General features: G+C 37.2%; 2 long non-coding RNA genes across 2 annotated transcripts in view; one reads left to right on the top strand and one right to left on the bottom strand.

The window, feature by feature from the left end:
- LOC129053204 (uncharacterized) overlaps positions 1-443 on the top strand; it is a 38,751-nt gene extending 38,308 nt beyond the window's left edge. The window contains exon 5 of the long non-coding RNA XR_008518258.2: positions 38-443. This is a non-coding gene — a long non-coding RNA (uncharacterized LOC129053204). The remainder of the gene's footprint in view (positions 1-37) is intronic.
- On the bottom strand, positions 157-19,494 carry LOC129053205 (uncharacterized). Its single transcript, XR_010139066.1, has 3 exons — positions 19,387-19,494; positions 18,520-18,664; positions 157-314 (listed from the first exon to the last, which is right to left on the bottom strand). It is a non-coding gene; the product is annotated as an uncharacterized LOC129053205 (long non-coding RNA).
- Positions 19,495-19,958: the final 464 nt, after the last annotated feature.

Here is a 19,958-nt window from a genome sequence, read left to right as displayed (position 1 = left end):
ATTATGTCTCTTTTATGTTGATTGTCTGTAAAATCAGCTTGACCACCAAACAGCAATTGAGATCTGCATAGCCTGCAATTACCTTTATTCAACTAATGCAAAAACAAAAAGGAAAAAATATTGGAGGCCAAAAGAATGAGGGTCATGACCAACTCAGTAACGACTGGAGGGGCTGTAAGCAGGCAGTAAACTGTTCTCGTGAAAGCAAGATGTTGGCAAACTGACACACCACGTCTGGTACCAGAAGGAATGCTGAGGTCAGTCATTCCCCAAGTGCAGTAGTCCTTGTTGTTACATATAGGAACATTTGAAGCCTGTAGTATAAAGAAAGCAAATATGTGAGCCTGTGATAAATGAAGCAGCTGAACAACAATTGCCTTTCTTCCCTGTTGATTATGACTAATAATTACAAAGGCCTGTAGAAGCTCAGGGTCTTTGCTCACTAGAAGCAATAAGCCTCGTGACTCGTCTTTTAAAACAGATCTTTTTTGTCTTTGTCTTCATTTCTGAATTTATCCCCCTTCGTTTCATCCCATAGTAACCGACTGCCACACTGTCACTACTAGAAATACAAAACAAAACAAAAAAAAGTGGGCTTGTTTGTAGGCTCATGCAATCCAAGCTATTCAGGAAGCTGAGACAGAAGACTCCCTTGAACTCAGGAGGCATAAGTTGCAGTGGGCCAAAATCACACCTTTGCACCACAGCCTGGGTGACATTGAGACTTCATCTCAAAAAAAGCAAAAAAACAAAAAAGTAATAAAGAAAAAAACATATGGTCAGGTTAAGAGAACAAAAATACAAGCCACAGGCAGAGAAAAATTTAGGAAACACATCTGAAAAGTGAATTTCATGCACAATATACAAAGAATTAAGATGACCCAATTAATTGGTAAAGACCTGAAAACATACCTCACCAAAGAAGATATGGAGATGGAAAACAGGCACACAAAATACTGCTTGCTGAGCCCCTGTTACTTCTGCTGAAGCCTGAGGCTCCAAGCCATTTCCTGAGGAGCAAAAGTGGCTGCCATAGTGGCAATTCCTCCAAAGACTATTTACCCCAGCTCTACCCTTCCTCCAGGGTCCAAGTGTTCCCCAGACATTGGGCATGATCTCCAGGAAAAAGCCAGAAGCTGGATGTTTTATTTCTCAGCTTTTCTTAAAATTCTGAATGTCAATAAGTATCCTTTGATTGGAAGTTTTATTTTTATCCTAACAATTTTGAGGCACTGATAAGTATTAGAAAAGATGGTTTTCAACCTACACTTGTCTCTATAAAGAGATGAAATAATTAACTTGGCCAGGCATGGTGGCTCACACCTGGAATCCCAGCACTTTGGGAGGCTAAGCCAGGTGGGTGTCCTTAGGTCAGGTATTTTAGACCATCCTGGTCAACATGGTGAAAAAACCTCTCTAATAAAAATATGAAAAATTAACCAGGAGTGGTGGTGGGCTCCTGTAATCCAAGATACTCAGGAGGCTGAGACAGGATAATTGTGTGAGCCCAGGAAGCTGAGGTTACCAGAGTTGAGATCATAACACTCCAGCCGTGGGAACAGAGTGAGACTCCGTAAAAAAAAAAAAAAAAAAAAAAAAAAAAAAAAAGGATTCAATTGCTTTTTTTTGGCAGTTATTTTGGAATGCTTGGTACAATGCATTATTATTTTGATCTTCTCAAGACAGATAACACAGTAACAGTAGTAAGAAAAACCAAATAGCAAGTTATTATAAATTCATGGAATTAATTTCATCTGTCTTTCTTTCTGGCTTTTATTTTTTAAAATGCGTACCACTGAAATTATCAGACATTTTACTTGTGATTTCTAAATGCAAAAAGGAATAACAATAAACTGTTATTGAATGAATCCCAGTCTTCAAATTTGATTCTGATGTAGTGGAATGTTTTGTGAAAGATGAAAACTAACCGACCAAACACATGGAATTTCAAATTTTGGCTTACTTTTCAGAAGCAGATTTAAGAACCAGAATCTTTGTAGTTCTAATCTTTGTCAATGATTCAGCATTGCAAGATATATACTGAAATTGAAATCAGAGCTTTTTGTGAATTCCAACAGAAACAGTTTGTACTCTAGAAATTCCTGTTGCTCCCTTGACATCCATGAAGAAATCACTTGATTGAAAGGAATCTCTACACAGCAAAGCATCAAACTAATACACCACAATGTCTTATTAGCTACAGTTCACTATTTTATTGTAGTAACTATAAGATTAGAAAAAATAGCAGGATAAATGACTCTGAGGACCAGCATAATTTTCTTAGTTTTTACCAAGTAGAGCTTACAGTATGTTTTTTACAATTGGTTTCCTTTGGCACAATACATGCATGCTTTTCGGCAGCAATCATAGCTTAATGAACAAACAATAACTACAAAATGATGTTCAAGAACACTTGTCATCCAGGGAAGGCAAATTAAAATAAGTGTGAGAGCACTAAACAGCTATACTGTGTCTGAATTTCTTTTTAAATATAGTCAAAACTGCATCAGAAAATCTCATTCGTTGCTGATGGAATGCATAACTGTACACCAACATTAAAATATGATTGTTTTCCTCTGCCAGCTTGGCAGCTTTTTTCCAAAGGTAAACATGGTCTCATCATATAGGCTAACAATTGTACACTTAGGTATTTAGACAACTGATTTAGAAACTTACCCCTAAACAATAACCACAGGCATTTATGTATAACTGCTCTCTTGACAATGGCCAAATACTTTAAGGAATCAGGATGCCCTTCAATATTAACCAAGCCAAGAAAATTCATAAAAGGAAATACTATTCATCAAAAGAAAGGAGTGCTTTATGAAGTCATGCAAAGCCATGGATGTATCAGGCATACATAAAGCTAAGTGATAAAAGCTAGTCTGAAGAGATGATATATTGTATGATTTCAGTTCTATTACATTACAGAGAAGAAATGTCTACAGAGATGGTAAACAGACCTGCAATTTACAGTGGTTTGTAGTGGGTAGATAGTGAGTTGATTAGCAGAATGCAATGATGGAAAGAAGCGCAAATGGGCCAGGTGAGAAGGGACTCATTCTGCTTGATGAGATCATGCTGTTCGTGTAGAAGAGCTAGGAGTGTGTATACCACCATGAATAAATAAATAGCCTCCTACTCATAACAGAGAATTCTCTTCTTTCATCACACATGTAACTATTTTAGGATGACTTCTGAGGAAGCTTTTGTTGCATGTGGTAAAACAAACATAAACAAATTTACCATTTCAAACATTATTGAGTGTATAGTTCAGTAGCATTAACTATGCTCACATTGTGCAACCATCACCACGATTTCACAATCTCTTCAGCAATGGATAAGGGTTCCAGTTTCTCCACAGTCTCAAACTTTTCCTTAAAAAAAAAAAAAATAGACATTCTAATGGGGATAAAGTGGTAATCTCATTGTGGTTTAGATATTCATGTATTAAGTGGCTAGTGATTTTGAATATCTTTTCTTGTGCTTATTGGCTGTGGATTTGTAAATGATTTCTCAGCTATATTGATGAATGAACACAAAAGAAAAAAATAGATCAATTGAACTTCATCAAAACTAAACGCTTTTGTGCATCAAAGGACACAGTACAGTGGAAAGAAATCTAACAGCATGGGACAAAATATTTGCAAGTCATATATATATAGTACATATTCAAGTCACTCATTCGGATCTCTTCCAAGTGCACTTTCCATTTTTTCTAACTAAAAATTTTAAATAAACATCCATGTTTGCTGTGAAATCTTTCTCAGCCTCTTTTGCTACTTTATTCCCCTCAGTCACATTCTTTCTTGTGAGGAGGCAAGAGTTGAGGTTAGTGCAGACCATGATAGATTTGATGCCAGTAACGAAGATACCTTCTACTAGTAACAAGTCGAGGAGCTGGTGGACAGTGTGACTGGAGTAGGTGCTAGTGTGTGGCTGTCCTAGCCGAGGCAGTTCTGGACTGTGGAGGGACCAGAACCCTATGCTAAGAGCATTCTGTGGAAAGAGAGCTCAAATTACTGAGAGAATGCTGAAGAAGAAATTTTGTCTTTTTAGTGAGGTGAAATTCCTTCACATAATATAAAATTGACTGTTTCTTAATGAATTCTTTAGTGATCCTTAGTACATGCACATTTCTGTGCAACTATCACCTTTTAGTTCCAAATTATTTTCATTATCCCAAAAAGAAATATCCTACCTATTAAGTAGCTAATATCCAATCTGTCCTCTTTCTGATACCTAGCAACCAGTAATCTACTTTTTGTCTCTATGGATTTACTTATTCCAAATATTTATATAAATAAAATCATGCAGTATGTGAGTTTTGTGTTCAGCTTCTTAAACCAAAATGATTTTGAATTTTCTTCACATTGTAGCATTAATATTGTAATCCTTTTTACAGCTGAGTATTATGCCATTGTATGGACATACTATATTTTGCTTCCTATTTTTTGTTGGTGGACATTTATTTGGTTTGTTTCCATATTTTAGTTACTGTGCATGCTGCTATGAACATACATATACATGTTTTTGTTTGAATATCTGTTTTACATTTTGTGTATGTAGCTTGGAGTGGATTTTGTGGGTTCTATGGTAATTATATATTTAGCTTTTGATGAACTACCAAACTATTTTCCACAGCAGCTGCAGCATTTTACTTTCATATTTTCCCACTTCCATTTGAAACATTTCAATTGTTACCTTTTCGTTTGTTTGTTTTTTGCAATTATAATGGATGTGAAGTGGTACTTTACTGTGGTTTTGACTTGCATTTCACTGAGGTTAAAATGGGCAGGAGGCATAAGAGTTGGAGGAGCAAGAGAAAGGGTCAGGATAGCCATGTGGAGAGGATAGGTAAGTGCCAGGGGACATAGTGGCTGTGGCAGCCTCTGCCCGGTCTCAACTCCAGTGGTGAAAGGAAAAGTGAGCCCATGTTTGTAGTGTGGATTTTTTCACAATCTAGCTGTTTCAGCAAGGAGAGCTGATTTGTGATTTGGGGGACTGTGCCCTGTCTTCTCATAGGTCCCCTATAATTCAGTCCTTACTGGGCACCTGCCTGGAGCCAACCTGGTCTCAGCTCCCAGACACAGGAGAACTTCATAGCCTTGGAGCCTGATCCTGTTGGCTCCTAATGGTCACAGGCCTGGAAGGAGGAGCACAGCTGATATGTGTTACAACAAAGAATGTAAAGTACAGAAGTGGACACAACATTTAGTCCAGTCATCTCAAGCCACATGAACCAGGCTCACCACTTACAGGCCTCAGTCTCCCTCTTTGAGAAAGGAACTGCCACAACCATCAATCTCAATAGCCCTTCCAGGATTTAATAGGCCAAACAACTTGGAATTCAGCTGATTTTAAATTCTGCTGTCATTCCAGATCTCACACAACCCCTGCACCAGAGACTGGAGTCAGAGTCTGCAAGGTGCTTTTTCTTGCTGGTGCGGGAGAATGTGCCAACTTAGTCTCCACTTGTGGCTGGTACACACAGTTCTTGGCCACCAGCATTTAATTATTTCCACTATTTCCTCTAAGGTTTACCAAAATGTTTCTCTGGTGTAAGCTGTCACTATGTTCCCTTCCTTTGGGCCTTGCAGAGACTACATTGAAACATTTGTCACTCTCAAAAACAAGCTACTGTGGATTTGGTCAGCTCTTGGTCGATATTTAGAAAAGCTGTGGCCTCAGAAGGCAGCTTCCTTCCTGCTCCAAATCTACTAGACTGTACAATGAGCAATTAAGATGGCCCTGAACTCAGACCCAATAAGTTCTGGGTACAATGTTCAGTCCTCCCTTCTGCAAACCACAGTGATGACATAATATAGTACCTAGCTGCCCAGTGCCTTCCCTAACCTTATACTTAATCATCACATTAACTTTAATTCAGCCCCTCTCCCTAATCCTAACCCAGAATCCCTAACACTAACAGCAAACCTAAGCCACAAACTTGATGCCAACATCAACCCTACGCCTAACTACTCACTAAAACCAAAACCCCAAATCAAATCCCAACTCAAAATCTCACTCTAACAGCGAAACCTGAATTTTACTCTGACCTTGATAATAACCCTAACACAAAGGTACCCCAAACATTACATAAACCTGAACTTAAACCCTAAGTCTAAAACCCTAATCCCAAAACCCTAACCGTAAGACAAAAACACTAACCATAAACAAAAACCATCTCTCTAAACTTTAAAAGTCTCTAACACTAACCACAACCCCTATCACATAATCCTAACTTCTAGCTCCTAAACTTGCCTTCTGAACATGAACATAACACTCACATTAAGTCTAATACTAATCTCTAACCTGAACCCTAAAAATCTTATTACAACCCTAACCCTACACCTACCCCAAACCTAAACCTAGCTGTTACGTAAAACCCAAACCCTAATCCTAACATTAATCTTTAGCCCAAACCTAACCCTACACCTAACCCTAACCCTTAACCCTAAGCCTAATTACTAACATAAACTCTAACCCTATTGTGTTACCCCAATCTGTACCCTGATGCCAATCCTAACACTAATTCTAACCAATAATTGTAACCCTGACTGTAATCATAATACTAAACATAAACTTAACCTTAACTGCTTAATATGAATTCAAACACTAACCACAACTATAACCCTAAAGCTTAACCTACACTTACCCTAACCCTAACAATAACGTTAAACAGTAATTCTAAACTTAATCCTAATTCTAACACTGTGCCCTATCTATAACACCAACAGACCTACAACCAAAAGCGCAATGAAAACACGAACACTAACACTAAACTCTAACTCTAACACTAACACTAACCCCTAAGACTAATTCTATATCCTGAGGCTAACCCTAACCCTGAATTTTAACCCATACCCTATAATCCTAAACCTAAAACTTACTCTATCTGATAACCTAAATTTAATCCTTACCCTAAATACTAACCTTAACACTTAACCCTAAAACTAACCTTGAAACCTTAACCTTAACCCAAAGCCAATCTCTTATTTTTATAAGTAATCCTAATCCTAACAATGAAACACTGAAAAAGTGAATCTAACCATAAGCTCAACACATAACCCTATCAATAACAATAATCCTAATTATAAACGCATAAAACTTGAACTTTAACACTAAAACTAACCTAACTCTAAACCCATTGCTAAAAATAAGCCTAAATGATAACTGTAAACCTAAAGCCTAAAACCTAAACATAATCCTAATCCTAAACTATAAACTCTAATCATAACCCATAACCCTAACCATAAGCCAAGACCCTAACCCTAAAAGCTAAACTAAACCTTAGTCCCTAACTGTAACACTAACGCCGATGCTAATCCCTAACATTAATCCTAAACCCTAACACTAACTGAAACCCTATGCCTAATCCCTATCCCAAATTCTAACCCTAACTTCAACCATAACACCAAACCCAAATGTATGCCCTACCAGTAAGCCTAACCCTAACCCTGACACTAAACATAACCCTTACCACTAATCCTAACCATTTTGCCCTTAACTTAACCCTACCCCTACACGAACACCAAACATAAACATAAACCTTACCTTACATTAAACAGAGAATTCTAAGCCCAAATCCCAACCCTAATTATAACACTAACCCTAAACAATACCCCAAACATTAGCCAAACCGTAAACCCTAACTCTAACACTAACACCTAATCCCAAGCCCTGCTCTAACCCTAACACTAACCCTAATCCTAATTTTTAGACAAACAATTTAAACATCATTTTAACCCTAACTGAACCACAAGCAGGTACCCAGTGTTAAACCATAAATGAACACTAAACCCTAACCCTAAATTTTAACACTAAACCAAACCTTTTAATCATAACCCTAACACTGAACATAACACTTACCCTACTTTTCACCCTCATCCTGAATCCTAAACCTGACCCTAAACCAAACCCTAATGCAAACCCTTATACTACCACATAAACCTAATCCTAATTCTAACTATAAAACACTAATTCCCAAAAACACTGAAGGTAATTTTAACTACATTCCATAACTCTAACACTCACATTAAACACTAACCCTAATGCCCTTATCCTAACAGTAAAGCTAACATTATTCTAATATAATCTTAACCTTGGCACTAAACCTAAAAATAACTCTTACCCTAAACACTGAACCTAATCATAACCTTAACCCTAAGTCATAAACCCTAAACCTTAACACTAACCCTAGCCCTAAACCAAAACCTGTAATCCTAATTAAACCTAAACACTATACCTAAACCTAATCTTAGCCCCTAACTATTGAAAAATCTTAATACTAATGCTAATAACCCTAATCATGACCACCAAGCTCAACCTCAATACAAACCCAGCCCTAACAGTCATGCTAAACCTAAATACAAAGCTCTAACTGTACGCCCAACACTAACACTAACATCTAACCATAAATGTTGAACACTAACCTTAACAGTAACCCTGAACCCTAACCCTGAACCCTGAAGCCTAACGCTAAACATAACCCAAAGCCCTATCCTGATGCTAAACACTAACCCAAACACAGAAACCCAACACTAATGCTCTAACCTTTACCCTCAAGCTAACCCTTAGAACTAACCCTAACCCTGGTCAAGACCCTATTTCCTAACTTAAACGTAAGCCTATCTTTTTACCCTAAACCTAAGCATAATGTAACCCCAAACCTAAACTATAACCCTGATTATGAACCCTAACCCTAAACTCAACCCTAACCCTAACCCATAACCCTAATCATAACTGTAACTACAACCCTAATCCTACCACAGCATTAAATCTTATCTCAAGTCCAACCCTAACCCTCAATCTAATCCTGAACTTTTCTGCAATTGTAAACCGTATCATAATCTTCCGTTTCTATCCTATCCTTAAGGTTACACCATTATGCTTAAAAAATTGTAAATACATCCTCTATGACACTAATCTCAAACCCCTTATACCCATAAAAGTACAAGAAGTCATACCCATTTCTAACCCTAAATGAGTATTGAATTAAACTTATGATATCACTAGGACAAAAAATTAATGTTACTAAATCTGATAACTATAGACATCATAATATTTAATCAAATAACAGTACATGGAATTTGTTACATAGCGAAGACATTATACACCACAATGTTTAAGATCTTTTCTCAGAAAAGCGATGGTTTTTTCCCATTCTAATGCCATCCCTTCTCAATATATTATGTAAATCAAATGATGGAATACACCACGTTTGTCTCAACTTTTACCAAAAGTACTTAAAGACAGTCAACATATTTAACGTGTTTAACAATTAAAACATATTTAACAATTAAAAATCCAATAAACTGTGGTTCACATTTTTTTCACATGATAAAATGTCTTTATGAAAATCTCATAACAATCATTATCTAAATTTATGGGAACCAAAGCTTTAAGATGAGGAACACATCACTGACACTCGACTGTATTAAACCCTGTACTAGAAGTTCCAGTGGAACAATTATATATGTACACACACACACACACACACACACACACAGCCATTCATATGTAAAAGAGAAAAGTAAAACTACCGACAGATCTCATACGCAGAAAACCGTGAGGAACCAACCAGAAATTATGAAATCTAGCAAACAAATTAAGCAAAGTAACAGGACAAAATATCAACACAAAAAATCTTATATTTTTGATGGCATTTTGCTCTTGTTGCTTACGCTGGAATACAATGGCACTATCTCGGCTCACCACAAACTCTATCTCCTGGGTTTGAGTGGTTCTCTCACATCAGCCTCCTGAGTATCTGGGATTCAGACAGGCCCCACCACGCCCGGCTAATTTTGTATTTCTACTAGAGACTGGATTTCTCCATGCTGTCAGGCTGGTCTCGAACTCCTGACCTTAGATGATGTGCCCACCTTGGCTTCCTAAAGTGTTGAGATTACAGGCATAAGCCATTGCACCTGGCCACAAAATCTATTTCTATTCACTAGCAATAAACCATATAAAAATGAAGTTAAGACAACAATTTCATTTCTCAAAAAAACAGGAAGGTGAAACATTTCCCACTGCCCTGGGAAGCCATAGATGCAGGCAGCTGGGGGAGGGACAGCCTTGGAGTTGAGGCTGTGCTGCTACGTTGGGACCTAGCTTTAGTGGCTGTGGGGCTAAAAAGAAACTCTTCAAGTTTCTGAGAAATCAAAGTAGAATTACTTTAAAACATAATGGATGAAGAGAAAACCTCCAGTGGTTTTGAAAGCCCTAACCCCATGATGTCAAGTAAATATCCTTTGAGTCATAAATCTTTTATAAAAGAACATGCATAAATATCAGCAATAATGAAACCCTTGTTGAGTGGCCCAAGTCATTTTTCTGAGAAGAAAACCATTGAGGTCAATGTGAGAGACATCCCTTCAAAAGTACTGCGAAGAGAGTGCACATATTTTACCTACACATATTAGTACATCTACAGCTCCATAGGGATTTTTAAATTCCCATTTCACCTGAAACTGCACTAGAACTTCTGATGGCTGTAAACTTTCTAGATTGTATGTAAATACAGTGGATTGTTTATAAATACAATAGACTGATATAATAAAATAAATTAAAACCAACTGGTAACTCTTTTGAGTGTTTAAGACCAGTAGTTGAGTTTGTAGTTTTTAATGGATAGCACATTCCTTGTATGCAATGTAACTATCAAATTAATTGCTAACAAGGTTGTCTTCTGTTTTTTCATAACAGAGTTGAAATTCGTTTGCAATGTCAACAAATTAAGGATATTTTCACAAACTGAGAAATAAACAAATACGGTAATTCATAGGTGCTTTTCGTTATCCTATGGATATGACTTTTAAAATGAACAATGATCTAGAAAATGCTGAAAACTAGAAAAAATAAACATGTTTTACAATTAAACAATTGGGCTAAGAGTTTTTATGTATTTGGTTGTTTGTTAATGAAACTATTTTGATGTTGTAGCTGCCCATAGCATTACCAGAGTTATGCAAATAATTGCATTATATGTAGGTTCAAAACTTTGCCAAAACATTGGTTTACTCTTACTGACTCTAACACAATAAATGTTTTATTAATGCCTATAATTCAAGGCAGGCACATCACTTGAGCCCAGAGGTTTGAGATGAGCCCAGGCAACATGGCAAATCATTGTCTCCAAAAAAAAAAAAAAAAAAAAAATTTGCCAGGTATTCTGGCTGAGGCTAAGGCAGAAAGATCAAAGGAGCCCAGGACTGAGAGGCTGCAGACTGCAGTGAGCCATGATAGAACAATTGCAGTCCACCTTCAACAAAAAATGAGACACCGTCAAGAAAGAAAGAAAGAGAGAGAGAGAGAGAAGGAAAGAAAGAAAGAAAGAAAAAGAAAGAGAGAGAAAAAAATATGCGTTGAAATGTCTTAAGTCCTTTGATAAACTTCCAGTATTGCTTAAATGTGTCTTGTCATTTTTTTATTGTTACAATTTAAGAAGTTTATTTAAAGATGATTTTAGAAGATTACCGGGTACAATTTCTTAAGAAGTAATTGAACTTTACCAAGATGGTCAGTAAGTCAACTATGCAAATTAGAGTTCTTGTGCATTATGCCTTTTGGGAAATTCAAAGTACTATATTTTCATTGATTATAAAGTAAATCATCTTTTTCAACTTTTGAAACAAAAAGAAAAAAGACAAAAAAACAGGCTGAGTGTGGTGACTTACAAGTCTAATTCTAGCACTTTGGGAGGCCAAGGCGGGATGATTGCTCAAGCCAAACTATTTGAAGCTGCAGTGAGGTATATGATTGCACAACCACATTCCCAGCTGGGCAACAGAAAAGCCAGAACAAAAAATCAATGATCATATTGTTTTCAAGACTAAATTTAACCAAGGTGGAAGAATTAGACATGAAAAATTACAAAATACTGCTGAAATAAATTCCAGAAACCCTAAATAAATGTAAAGACACTCAATGTTTCTGGATTAGAAGATGATTTTTTATGTAACAATACTGCACAAAGCAATCTACAAATTCATTGTGATTCCTATGAAAACACCAAAGTCCTTTTGGTAGAAATGGGCAAGACAATTCTAACATTCATATAAATTTCATGAGATCCTGAATAGCCAAATTGTTCTTGAAAACAAAAACCAACTTGGAGGCTCACATTTCTCAATTTCAAATATTACTGCTAAGCAGCAGTAATCAAAACAGCATAATACTGGAATAAGGACACACACAGAGGTCAATGGAACAGAATTTTAAATCCAACAATACCTCTATGGTCAATTGATTTTTGACATGTAGCCAAAATCAGTAAATTGAACAAATTGTGTTATACAACTGACTACCACAAACAAAGAAATTGTTCTATTTTCTCACAACACAAAAGAAAATTAACTCAAAATGGTTCAAAGACTACATATTAGAGGTAAAAACATAAACTGTAGAAGAAAACATAGGGATAATTCTTCATAACCTTCGATTTAGCAGTGGTTTCTTAGATCTGATACCAAAAGCGCAGGCAACTAAAGAATTTTCTCAAAATTAACATATTTGTGTATCAAAAGATACTATCAAGAAAGTGAAATGACATGTTACAGAAAGGAAGGTTTGTATGTTATGTATGTAACAACAGACTGTTATCCACAATATATGAAGACTGTTATCCACAATATATATTATCCACAATACATGCAACACAATATATGTTGCATACTTATGCAACAAAAAAAGACAAACAATCCAATTACAAAATGGAGAAATAGTTGAACACACACTTCAGCAGAAAGACATGCATATGGAAAACAAGCACAGCACATAAAAAGATGAACAGTAAAATATATCAGTTTTGCTCCATCAAGTGTTTCATAGATTAGCTTTTCTCATAGCCATGTTATTCTGTGTGGTAAAATTAGTCCTGTCCAGCTCCACCTGAGGAGCAGCTAAGTAGCATACTCCTGAAGTTTCCTTAGATGAGAAAAGAAACTATCTGACAGGCAATAATATTCTGAAATGAAAACTTTCCTGCTGGACTAGAGTTTCCAATAAAGGTAACAGTTTGTCCCTCAGCCTCCATGGGCCCAAAATTTATCATCCAGCAGGAAGTAATAAGGGAAGTCATTAAGTTAATGGGGTACATGGATAAACAAATGCCCCAAGTCGCATACCAAAACTGTGACATAATTACATACCTTCACAGCATTTCAATATTTAAATATTAATAAATCATCTGCTTAAATATCTAAGCTTACTTTATTTACTTTACACTGTACCACTAAGGAGATTTACAAATATTTATATGAATTGTCATGATGTGTGCTAGGACTTTTTTGTCATTTAAATATACTGACGGACTACATAACATGTAAGTATTTAAACCTAACAAAACTTGGAACTAATAACACACAGGGAAGATATCAAGGTAATAGTCTGTCTAATAAATTCTTCTGTAATTTCAAAAATTGTGTCATTTGTCTTCAGCGCTGAGATTTTTTCTTTTCTTATGATCACAAACACAGACTTTCCTTTCAGTAACCATTATTTCCTTGATTTATAAATTGAGAGTGATCTTATCAATTATCTAACAAACAATGAAATTCTTTTTATCTTTAGAAACAGCACATTATTAGCTTTTCTATAGTTAGATAGCACAAGCTCTGACTTTAAAGTCTTAGCTGGACAAAGCCTTGGAAAATTAGATAAGGATGGGCACTGGGTGAATAGATTGAGAGATTACACATAAAATTCCTGAGACACCCAAGAGTCTGTGTCCCCACAATTGAAAGCAGACAAAAGTGCATCAGTTATTCTTTTACTTTATGATAATAGCCATTCTGATAGGTATGAGATGGTATCTCATTTTTCTTTTGATTGGCATTTCTTTAATAATCAATAATATTGAGCTTTTAAAAAAAGTTTGTTGGCCACCTGTATGTCTGTTCACGCTTCTCAAAATAAGTCATTTATGCAGCCAAGGGACATATGAAAAAAGGCCCATCATCACTGGTCATTAGAGAAATGCAAATGACCATGCCACGGTGGTGTGCTACACCCATCAACTCGTTACCTAAATTTCTCCTAATGTTATCTCTACACTATCCCACCACCTGCCACCATGTGATGTTTTTCTCCCTGTGTCCATATGTTCTCATTGTTCAACTTCCACTTAAAAATGAGAACATGCGGTGTTTGATTTTCTATTTCTGTGACAGTTTGCTGAGAATGATGGTTTCCAGCTTCATTCACGTCCCTGCAAAAGACATGAACTCATCCATTTTTATGGCTGCATACTATTCCGTGGAGTATATGTGCCACATTTTCTTTATCCAGTCTATCACTGATGCACATTTGGGTTTGTCCCAAGTCCTTGCTACTGTGAATAGAGCTGTGATAAACATACACGTGTGTGTGTCCATATAGTAGAATGATTTATAGTACTTTGGTTATATGCCCAGTAATGGGACTGCTGGGTCCAGTGGTTTTTCTAGTTCTGGCTCCTTGAAAAATCGCCACACTGTCTTCCACAATGGTTAAATAACTAACACTCCCAGCCACACTGTGAAAGCATCCTATTTCTCTATGTCCTCTTCAGCATCTGCTGTTTTCTGAATTTGTACTGATTGCCATTCTAACTGGTATGAGATGGTATCTCACTTTGGTTTTGATTTGTATTTCTCTAATAACGAGGGATGATGAGCATTTGTTCACATGTTTGTTTCCTGCATCAAAGTCTTCCTTTGAGAAGTGTCTGTTCGTATCTTTTGCCCGCTGTTGGATGAGGTTTTTTTCTTTTTTCTTCTAAACTTGTTTAATTTCCTTGTAGATTCTGAACATTAGCCTTGTTTCAGATAGACAGATTGCAAGAATTTTCACCCATTCTGTAGGTTGTCTGTTCACACTGATGATAGTTTATTTTGCTGTGCAGAAGCTCTTTAGTTTAATTAGGTCCTATTAGTCAATTTTGGCTTTTATTGCCATGGCTTTTGGTGTTTAAACATGAAGTCTTTGCACATGCCTGTGTCCTGAATGGTATTGCCGAGGTTTTTGTCTAGGAATTTTATGATTTTAATTCTTACATTTAAGTCTTTAATCCATCTCTAGTTGATTTTACATAAGGTGTACGGAAGGGGTCCAGTTTCAGTTATCGGCATATGGCTAGCGTGTTTTCCCAACACACTTTATTAAAGGGAAAATCTTTTTCCCATTTCTTGCTTGTTTCAGGATTGTCAAAGATCAGATGGCAGTAGATTGTGTGGTATTATTTCTGAGGCTACTGTTATGTTTCATTGGTCTATATCTGTTTTGGTACAAGTACCATGCTGTTTTGCTTACTGTAGCCTTGTGATATTGTTTGAAGACAGGTAGCGTGATGCCTCCAGATTTATTCTTTTTGCTTAAGATTGTCTTATCTATGCAGGCTCTTTTTTGGTTCCATATGAACTTCAAAGTAGCTTTTTTTCCAATTCTGTGAAGAAAATTAATGATAACTTGATGATGATAGCATTGAATCTATAAATTACTTTGGGCGGTATGGCCATTTTTCCAATATTGATTCTTCCTATCCATGAGCATGGAAGCTTTTTTTCATTTCTTTGTATCCTCTCTTATTTCCTTGAGCTGTGGTTTGAAGTTCTCCTTGAATATGTTCTTCACTTCCCTTGTTAGTTTTATTCCGAGGTATTTTATTCTCTTAGTAGTAATTGTGAATGGGAGTTTACTCATGATTTGTCTTTCTGTTTTCTGTTATTGTGTGTAGGAATGCTTGTGATTTTTGCACATTGATTTTTAACCTGAGGCTTAGCTGAAGTTGCTTACCAGCTTAAGGAGATTTTATGCTGAGATGATGGGTTTTCTAAGTAAACAATCATGTCATCTGCAAACAGACAATTTGACTTCCTCTCTTGTGATTTCAATGCCTTTTATGTCTTTTTCTTCCCAATTACCCTGGTCAGAAGCTTCAATACTAGGTTGAATAAGAGTGGAGAGAGAGTGCATCCTTATCTTGTACCAGTTTTCAAAGGGAATTCTTCTGGTTTTTGCCCATCAGTATATTGGCAGTGGGTTTGGCATAAATCACTCTTATTATTTTGAGATATGTTCCATACATTTCTACTTTATTGAGAGTTTTTACCATAAAGTGGTGTTGAATTTTGACGAATGCCTTTTCTGCATCTATTGACATAATCATGTGGTTTTTGTCATTGGTTCTGTTTATGTGATGCATTATGTTTATTGATTTGCATATGTTGAACCAGCTTTGCATCCCAGGGGTAAAGCTGATATGGTCATGGTGGATAAGCTTTATGATGTGCTGCTGGATTGAGTTTGCTAGTATTTTATTGAGGATTTTCACATCAATGTTCTTCAGGGATACTGGCCTGAAATTTCCTCTTTTTGGTGTGTCTCTGCCAGGTTTTAGTATCAGGATGATGCTAGCCTCATAAAATGATTTATGAAGGATTTCCGCTTTTTGTATTGTTTGTAATAATATTAGAAGGAATGGTACTAGCGCCTCTTGGTATGTCTGATAAAATTTAGCTATGAATCTGTCTGGTCCTGGATTTTCTTTGTTGATAGGCTATCAGTTACTGCCTCAATTTCAGAACTGTTAATAGACTATTCATGGATTTAACTTCCTCCTGGTTTAAACTTGGGAGGGTGTGTTTAAAGAAACACATAAAGAAAAGGAATTTATCCATTTCTTTTAGATTTCCTGGTGTATTTGCATAGAGCTGTTTATAGTATTATCCGATGATCGGCAGTGATATTCCCTATATCATTTTTTATTGCATCTATTTGATTTTTCTCTTTTCTTATTTATTAGTCTGGCTAGTGGTCTATCTATATTGTTGATCTTTTCAAAACACCAGCTTACAGATTTATTGATTTTTGAAAGGTTTTTATGTCTCTATCTCTTTCAGTTCTGCTCTGATCTTAGTTATTCTATGTCTTCTGCTAGGTTTTGAATTCATTTGTTGTTGCTAAACTAGTTCTTTTAATTTTGATGTTAGGGTGTCAATTTTAGACCTTTCCTGCTTTCTCTTTTGGGCATTTAGTGCTATCAATTTTTCTGTAAACACTGCTTTAAATATGTCCCAGAGTTTGTGACACATTGTGTCTTCATTCTCATTGGTTTCAAAGAATATCTTTATCTTTACCTTATTTCGTTATTTACCCAGCAATGATTTGCAGCCTGCTCCTAAGTGTTCAGTTTCTATGTAGTTGTGAATGTTTGGGTGAGTTTCTGAATCCTGGGTTCTAATTTCATTGCACTGTGGTCTGGGAGGCTCTTTGTTATAATTTCCATTCTTTTGCATTTGCTGAGGAGTGTTGTACTTCCAATTATGTGGTCAATTTTTGAATACGTATTATGTGGCACTGAGAAGAATGTATATTCTGTTGATTTGGTGGTGGATAGTTCTGTAGATATCTATTAGGTTTACTTAGTCCACAGCTGAGTTCAAGTCCTGAATATTCTTGTTAATTTTCTGTCTCATTGATTGCTGTCTATTCTTTCTCTGGAAGCTTCATCCCCAAGGGGCATCTGTCAGATGCCAGCCAGTGCATCTGGCTGTACAAGGTGTCTGTCAGCCCCTGCCAGGAGATGTCTCCCAGTCAGGATACACAGAGGTCAGGGATACACTTGAGAAGGCAGTCTGACCATTAGCAGAGCTGGTACCCTGTGATGGGAGGTGAGCTGCTCCTTCAGAGCCATCAGGCACGGATGTTGAAGTTTGCTGAAGCTGTGTCCATGACTTCCTTTTCCCCCAGGTGCTCTGTCCCGGGGAGATGGGGGTTTTATTTATAAGCCCCTGACTGGGGCTACTGTCATTTGTTTCAAAAATGCCCTACCCAGAGAGGAGAAATCTGGCAGTCTGGCCACATCAGTCTTGCTGAGCTGCAGTTCAAACTTCCCTGAGGCTTTGTTTACACCATGAGGGTAAATCAGCCTACTCAAGCCTCAGCAATGGCATATGCCCATCCCCCCACCAAGCTCCAGTGTCCCAGGTAGATCTCAGAATGCTGCTGCACTGGCAGTGAGAATTTCGATCTGGTGAACCTTAGTTGGATTGCCACCGTCGGGGGTGGCACCTGCCGAGCCAAACCACTTGGCTTCTTGGCCTTAGCACCGCCTTTCAGATGAGTGAACAGTTCTGTCTCCTTGGCATTCCAGGCAGCACTGGGGTATTAAAAACAATGACAACAACAACAATACACTCCTATAACTAGTTCAGTGTTTTTTCTAACAACCACCCAGTTTTGTGCTTGAAACCCATGGCCCTCATGGGGTAGGTACCAAAGGGAATCTCCTGGTCTGCAGGTTGTCAAGACCATGGGAGAAGCACATATTAGTAACCGGGTGCATGGTTCCTCAGGCTAAGTCCCTCACAACTTCCCTTTGGTAAATAAGAAGATTTCCTGACCCCTTGGGCTTCCCGGGAGAGGTGATGACCTACCCTGCTTCAGCTCGCACTCCATGGGCTGCAGGCACTGTCCAACCAGTCCCTATGAGATGAACGGTGTACCTCAGTTGGAAATGCAGGAATCCCTCACCTTCTGTGTCGATCTCCCTGGGAGCTGCAGTCTGGAGCTGTTTTTCTTCAGCCATCTTGCCAGCAATTCCCCCTCTCCTCTTTTTTTTTTTTTTTTTTTCTATGGTGAAGAAGCCATTAACTGGAAATGTAAAACTATGCAAATTCTAAAAGAAAGTACAGAAAGAAATTTATGTGATCTCGGTTTTGGTCATAAGCTTTAACAAATGACACCAAAGCTGATCAGTAATGGTAAAAAAAAATTAATAATTTTAGTTTTCTTATATTAATACTTTGTACTCTGAGTAAAATCTTGTTCAGGAAATAGAAAGATAAGCAACAGACTGAAAAGAAATATCTGCAAAATACAGATCTAATCAAGAACTTGCACTGAAAATACACAAATCTTGAAACTGAAAAATAAGATATATTACCCAATTAACAATGAGTAAAGAGCTGAACACACCAATGAAAATACACTGATAGAAAGCAAACAAAAAGATGCTCAAACTCATATATCTTTAAGGGACTGAAAATTACAACAGTGAGATAGCATGGCCCATCTATATTTGCTGGAATGGCTAAACCTCTTTTAAAACATGACAAATGATTTGTTGGAGGGAAAACAGGAATTCATTCATTGCTTGTGGAATGCACAATGGTAGAGAAAAAAAGAACTCACATTCTCAAATTAATCTGAAAGCCTGTTTCTCATCTCTACCATGCACAGAAGGAGCTATCTGGTCTACCTTTCGATGACAGACTCGAGATTCAATGTAATCTGTGCATCTGTCAGCAGCAGTTGGGATCCAGGCAGAAACTGATGGGCCCCACAATCAAAGTCATCTAAGAACTTTTTAATAAAGAGTGACTTATTCAGTGTACTCACAAAAGATGGCAGAGTTCCTATGGATAGTAGCAAGACCACACTCTTAGCACTCCTTGGGAATGGAGAATTAAAGGAGGGAGAAATTATCAGCAATGGAGAGAGGCGGATGGTGCAGAGAACTTGAAAGATGTCATCGCAGGAATTATGACATCACTTGGCCTTGAGAAAAAGCAGCAAGTCCAGCGCTACTGTATGTGTAGGCTGGTGTCCCCACTGGCCAAACCCAATCAGCAGGTAGAGGGCAAAAAATGTCTTGATACCACCTAGAGGTAGGTTAGCAGAGTTTAATCCAGAAATTGTAATTTTATAAATCTTCCCAATCTAAGCCTGCCCTTACAAGGACAAAGCATAGTTTTATAATACCGATGCAGTATGAATCACTAAAACATGCAAGCCATGCACAGTGGATTGAACTTGTAATCCCGGCAATTTGTGAGGTCGAGGCTAGTGGATCATTTTGGCCAAAAGATTGAGACCAGCTTGGCCAATATGGTGAAACCCTGTCTCTATTAAGTACACAAAAATTTGCTGGGTGTGGGTGGTGCATTCCTGTAGTCTGAGCTACTTGGGAG

Source organism: Pongo abelii, chromosome Y (genome assembly GCF_028885655.2).
Source record: "Pongo abelii isolate AG06213 chromosome Y, NHGRI_mPonAbe1-v2.0_pri, whole genome shotgun sequence".
NCBI classification, from domain to species: Eukaryota; Metazoa; Chordata; class Mammalia; order Primates; family Hominidae; genus Pongo; species Pongo abelii.
Note: the sequence above shows the minus strand (reverse complement) of the source record. Positions and strands in the feature narration are given on the sequence as shown.